We start from the raw sequence: 6,620 nt of genomic DNA on the forward strand, positions 1-6,620 counted from the left end.
TGTGCCAACATTGTGGAAGACCACACCATGGTGAATGCCGAAAACTGCTAGGGATGTGCTTCTTATGTGGATCTAAGGATCATTACTACAGAGAGTGTCCGAGGGGACAAGTATCTTCTGAAACTAGATCGGCGCCAGGGATGCAACAAGGTCGTGGAACCGGAAGGGGGTTTGGAGCAGCACAAGGACAGAGGTCAACATCGGAGCCCATACAGAGGCCAGCACCGAGAGCTCCTTCACGTGCTTATGCTATGCGAAGTCGCGAGGATTCTGATGCTCCTGATGTTATACTTGGTACTTTTACATTATTTGATATGTCTTTATTGCTTTGATTGATCCCGGTTCTACTTATTCATATATTTGTGATAAACTCATAGAAGAACATAGTTTACCCTTAGAAAAGACTAAATATGATATCTTAGTGTCAAATCCCCTGGGTATGAGTGTGGTAGTGAATCGAGTTTATAGAAATTGTCCTCTAAATGTTCAAGGATGCCTCTTTTTAGCCAATCTGATGGAGTTACCGTTTCGTGAATTTGACATTATTCTGGGAATGGATTGGTTGTATGTTCATCGTGCTCTAGTTGATTGAGGTAAGAGGAGAAAAATATTGTACACACTAGATGGCCATGAGGTGATAGTGGTTGGTGAAAGATCAGACTACCTTGATAATGTGATTTCGGCTACTACGACTCGTAAGCTGGTGAGAAAAGGTTGTGAGGCATATTTAGCCTATATTCTAGATACACGAGCAGAGGATCCGAAGTTAACTGATATACCTATAGTGTCAGAATATCCTGATTTGTTTCCTGAAGAGTTACCAGGTTTGCCACCAGAACGCGAGGTTGAATTTGCTATTGAGGTTATACCAGGCACCACACCGATATCAATGGCTCCTTATAGAATGGCTCCGACAGAATTGAAAGAGTTAAAAGCTCAGCTTCAAGAATTACTTCATCGAGGGTTTATACGGCCGAGTGTATCACCTTGGGGAGCGCCAGTGTTTGTGAAAAAGAAAGATGGATCATTCAGGCTATGTATTGATTATCGACAGTTGAATAAGGTAACTGTTAAAAACAAATATCCTTTGCCTAGAATTGATGATTTATTTGATCAACTGAAGGGAGCAAGCATATTTTCGAAGATTGATCTGCGATCAGGTTATTACCAGTTGAAGGTAAAAGATGATGATGTGTTTAAAATGGCTTTCAGAACTCGTTATGGCCATTATGAATTCAAAGTTATTCCTTTTGGGTTGACGAATGCCCCAGCTGCTTTTATGGATTTGATGAATCGGGTTTTTCAACCATATCTTGATCAGTTTGTAATTGTGTTTATTGATGACATACTTGTGTATTCTAAAACTAGGAATGATCATGAACAACATCTGATGATTGTCTTACAAGTTTTGAGAAATAAGCAGTTATATGCAAAACTCAGTAAATGTGAATTTTGGCTATCAGAAGTTGCGTTTTTGGGTCATGTTATATCAGCAGAAGGAATTCGAGTGGATCCGAAGAAGATTGAAGCAGTGGTACAGTGGAAACCTCCGAAAAATGTTTCAGAAGTTCGCAGTTTTCTGGGCTTAGCGGGTTATTATCGCAGGTTTGTGAAGGGATTTTCTGCTATAGCAAAGCCAATAACTACTCTACTTCAGAAGAAGGTGTCATTTAACTGGAGTGATGAATGCCAGGGAAGTTTTGAAAAACTAAAGACAATTTTGACAGAAGCACCAGTGCTAATTCAACCTGAATCGGGAAAGGAGTACACTGTATTTAGTGATGCATCACATAATGGTTTAGGCTGTGTATTGATGCAAGAAGGCAAGGTAGTTGCTTATGCTTCCAGGCAATTGAAAACACATGAGAGAAATTATCCTACACATGATCTAGAGTTGGCAGCCGTTGTATTTGCCTTGAAGATTTGGAGACACTACTTATACGGTGAAAGATGTTATATCTACACAGATCACAAGAGTCTTAAGTATCTACTTACACAAAAAGAACGTAATTTGAGGCAGAGAAGATGGGTAGAGTTACTTAAAGATTATGATTGTGTGATTGATTATCATCCAGGTAGAGCGAATGTTGGTAGAAAATCAATTGCAACTTTGAGAGCGATGAATGCACGGCTGGAAATATCAGATGATGGAAATCTTGTGGCAGAACTAAGAGTGAGATCGACACTGATTAAGCGAGTTAAAGATTCTCAAAAGAATGATGATAAAGTGAAGATTAAGTTTGATCAGATCTCTCAAGGGAAGACACATGGATTCGATCAAAGTCCTGACGGATACTTATATTTCAAAGGAAGATTGTATGTGCCAGATGACAAAGAGGTGAAGAACGATATACTCCAAGAAGCGCACAACAGTTTATATTCTATACATCCCGGAGGTAATAAAATGTATCGTGACTTGAGGGAATTCTATTGGTGGAATGGTATGAAGAAAGATATTACAGAATATATGGCAAGGTGCTTAACATGTCAACAAGTCAAAGATGAACATCAAGTTTCATCCGATTTATTACAATCAATCACTATACCAGAATGGAAGTGGGATCGAATCACGATGGACTTCGTTGTAGGATTGCCTTTATCACCTCGGAAAAAAGATTCAGTTTGGGTAATTGTTGATCGGTTGACCAAATCAGCTCACTTTCTTGCGGTAAGAACTGATTATTCATTAGAAAAGTTAGCTGAGTTGTATATTTGTGAAATTGTGAGATTACATGGAGTACCTAGCTCGATAATATCTGACAGGGATCCACGATTCACTTCGAGATTCTGGAATAAATTTCAAGAAGCCTTGGGTTCTCGACTACACCTTAGTACAGCTTTTCATCCACAGACAGATGGTCAGTCGGAACGAGTAATACAGATTCTAGAAGATATGTTGAGAAGTTGCGTCATCAACTTTGAAGGTAGTTGGGAAAAATACTTGTTGTTGGTAGAATTTGCATATAACAACAGTTATCATTCCAGTATTCAGATGGCTCCGTATGAAGCACTGTATGGCCGTAAATGTTGAACACCGTTATGCTGGACAGAGCTAAGTGAGAAAAAGATAGTCGGTCCTGAAATTATTCAAGAGACTGAAGAAAAGGTCCGATTGATAAGAAATCGATTGAAGGAAATGGCTGACAGACAGAAATCTTATGCAGATTTGAAGAGGAAACACATTGAGTTTTGTGTTGGGGATAAAGTGTTTTTAAAAGTGTCTCCTTGGAAGAAAGTGCTCAGATTTGGCAAGAAAGGAAAGTTAAGTCCGAGATTTATTGGCCCTTATGAGATTTTAGAACGTGTTGGTCCAGTAGCATATCGACTCGCATTACCACCTGATCTAGAAAAGATACATAATGTGTTCCATGTTTCAATGTTGAGAAGATATAGATCAGATCCTTCTCATGTTATCCAGGCTGAATCGATTGATATACAACCAGACTTGACATACGAGGAAGAGCCGGTTCAGATTTTAGCGAGAGGGGTGAAAGAGCTTAGAAACAAAAAAATTGCGCTTGGTAAAGTATTGTGGCGAAGTCATAAAATAGAAGAAGCTACATGGGAGCCGGAAGATACGATGAGACAGCAATACCCCTACCTTTTTAAGTCAGGTATTAATTTCGGGGATGAAATTTCCTAAGTGGGGGAGAGTTGTAATATCCTAATCTTTTAGAAGTTTAGAGTTAGTAATTAGATTTTTAGTTAGAGGTTTTATGTGTATGTGTTTTTATTAGGAATAAAAGAAATACATTAGGAAATAGAATTAATGAGAGAATTAGAAAAAGAAAAAGAGAAAGAAAAAGTTTTGAAAGTGATGAGTAAGTAGGAAAAAAACGTGTCTTGTGGAGAAAAAATTAGGAAGAAAATTAAGGAAAAGAAAATAGAAAAATAATAGTCATCCTCATCTTTCTCCTCTCTCTTTTTCGTTCTGCTTCTCTCCACGATACTTTCTTCCTCTCTGTAAATTTTGACAGCCTCTACTTCCTCCGTTCAACCACCAAGCCTCCACCGTGATAGCTCCGGTCACTCCTCCACGGAATATGTTGCACACTCCACCAACCCCAAGTTCCAAGTTTCATTAGATGTTCTCAATTTCAGAATTTGTGTATTAAACTCACTTCCAAAATTGTTAAATTTAGAGGTTAGCTTCCTCCATAACCTCTTCAATCATGTTTCTAAGTATAGTAGTGATGTTAATTTGATGTGATTCTTTTTGTTTGGTCGAAAATTAGGGTTCATAGAATTGGGGATTTTGTTGTTTTGATGTTTTGGTGTAATTTGGCTATGGAATTATGCAATTGGAAGTATGATATGATATTTAAGCATGAAAGTGATAGGAAAAATCTGTTTTTTTTTGTATTGCTATTGTTGGAGATGAATCATAATTGGATTAAAACCATGTAATCTTGGTGTTGAACATAAAGTGTTTGGAGAAATTAACCAATAACACACAAATAGAAATAGCTTGTTTGTAGGTTGTTATGGTGCTGCTGTACTGATCAGTTTCGGCCACCTTAACATGCTATAATTTATATTCTAAAATTTTTTATGCATACTATCAGGTCTTGGGAAGATTTCTGTAAAATTTCAGAGCCTTTCATCAACGTTTGCTATTTTTAAAAAAATTCATGTTAAACAGTCGCCAGAATCTGTCACAAACTGGCAGGCTGTAGTAAAACGTTCATAACTCCCTAATCCCTTGGAATTTTGAGGAAAATCTTTTTTGTAATTAAAATAGATACCTAGAGGTTTATATGAAGATGATGTAATGCAGTCAATATTTTCTAAAGCTTTAAAAGTTGAGAATAGAAGTTTTTATGCTAAAAGGGAGATAGATAGATGTGATATTTTGGCTTCCATATTTGTGCTTTAAGTGTTTATTTATAATTTGTACATGTGACTTGTTTAAAAATTAGGTGAACCGAGCACAAGCACAAGCGATAAGGGAAAAGGGCACCTCCATGGTTGACTAAGCAAGTAATAGCGGTTTCTTTTGTGACGTGTACATGTAGTGTACACGTATTCTAGAATTTAATTCCTTCAACTTCGATAAATATTACTACTTGTTTGTGTGATTCGTATGCTTATGCCATAGAACTTAAACATAATTGTGTGGATTTTGTATACTTCAAGGTGAAGTGACAGAAATGGTGATATTGAAATTGTTGTTTGGTATTTCTTATGAGATGCAAAGTGATTTAAATAGTTATATGTGTTGAATAATGTGAAAGTTAATATGAAATAGTTGCGTTATGCCCCATTGCTTGAGTGAATCACAGGGTATAGTTGGCATGCCATAGGACAGCAGTACTGCACACATGTTGATCACTCGTCTTCTGGATAACCGAAGCGATGGTCTATATGATATATCGATGGTTGAAATGTACCCTATATGGGTAATATATGACAGTTGCCTTGCATAGGCCATATGAAAGGTTACTGTGTCTGATACGGACTTTTATGATAGATGCCCTCATCGGGCTACAGATACTGTCCGTGTACCCGTGTCCATCACTAAGCATAACTCGGGGCTGTATTTTTGAAATAATATGGTTGTGCTTTAAATTCTTTAAATAGTTATGTTTTCCTCAGGTAAAGTTATGTTGTATTCTGATTGATATGTGATAGATGGTGATTATTGAAAGTATTACATGATTAATATGATTGTGATGTTGCACTGTTTGTAAACGATATAGGTGATTCCTTAAAATGATTCAAACTGTTATGAATGCTTATACTGGGTGACATTGTTTTGAACTTGTATATTGATGCCGATATAAATTGAATATGTGTTGTATGACATTCCAGGTAATAAAGTGTTTACTTGTGATAGTGATATAGATTGAAGTTTTAGAGGTTTTATTCTGGAATGCGATTACACTACGAGCTTTTCGAAGCTCACCCCCCTTTTCTTCTCCCTATTGCAGAGTATAGAAGCGAGTGAACTCGCTAGTTGGCAGCAGCACGTGTCAAGTCACCATCTCCCTTTTTGCTGGTACAGTCGGAGTTTACACGTGGCATGCTTAGGTTATCTTTTGTTTGTAAATAGTTGAGTTACAAATGTAAGGTTATAACCTTCTTTTTGCTAGTGAAGTTGTATGTATATCTATCGAAGCAGGTTAATGTTATTTTGTTATGTATAGTAGTAAATAGTTGTGTTGTCAGGTTAGTTACTTTTATGGTAGTGTTGCATGTTGAGTGTTTGCAAAAAGAGAAAAAAAAATAGGCAGGTTTTGTTTATCGATCATACCGAAAAGTAACGTCACTTATTTGGTTAAAACTAACCGAGTAAGGGGTGTTACAGTGTCTCCAAGAAGAAGGAAATGTTGATGACTACCATTATAGAGATAAAGCATTTTGATGTGTGGAGAATCGACTTCATGGGCCCTTTCTACCTTCCTCTTGCTATCAATACATCCTTCTGGCGATTGACTACGTTTCCAGATGAGTGGAAGCAATCCCCACTCAGGTTAATTCTTCCAATGTAATAATCAACTTTGTGAAAAACGAATACCTTCACGAGATTTGAGGCGCCAAGGGCTTTACTTAGTAATGGGGGGTCCCACTTCAAGAATAAGTGGTTGGAGGTTGTGTTGAGCAAATATGATGTCAAGCAT

Source organism: Salvia splendens, chromosome 2 (assembly GCF_004379255.2).
Source record: "Salvia splendens isolate huo1 chromosome 2, SspV2, whole genome shotgun sequence".
NCBI lineage: Eukaryota > Viridiplantae > Streptophyta > Magnoliopsida > Lamiales > Lamiaceae > Salvia > Salvia splendens.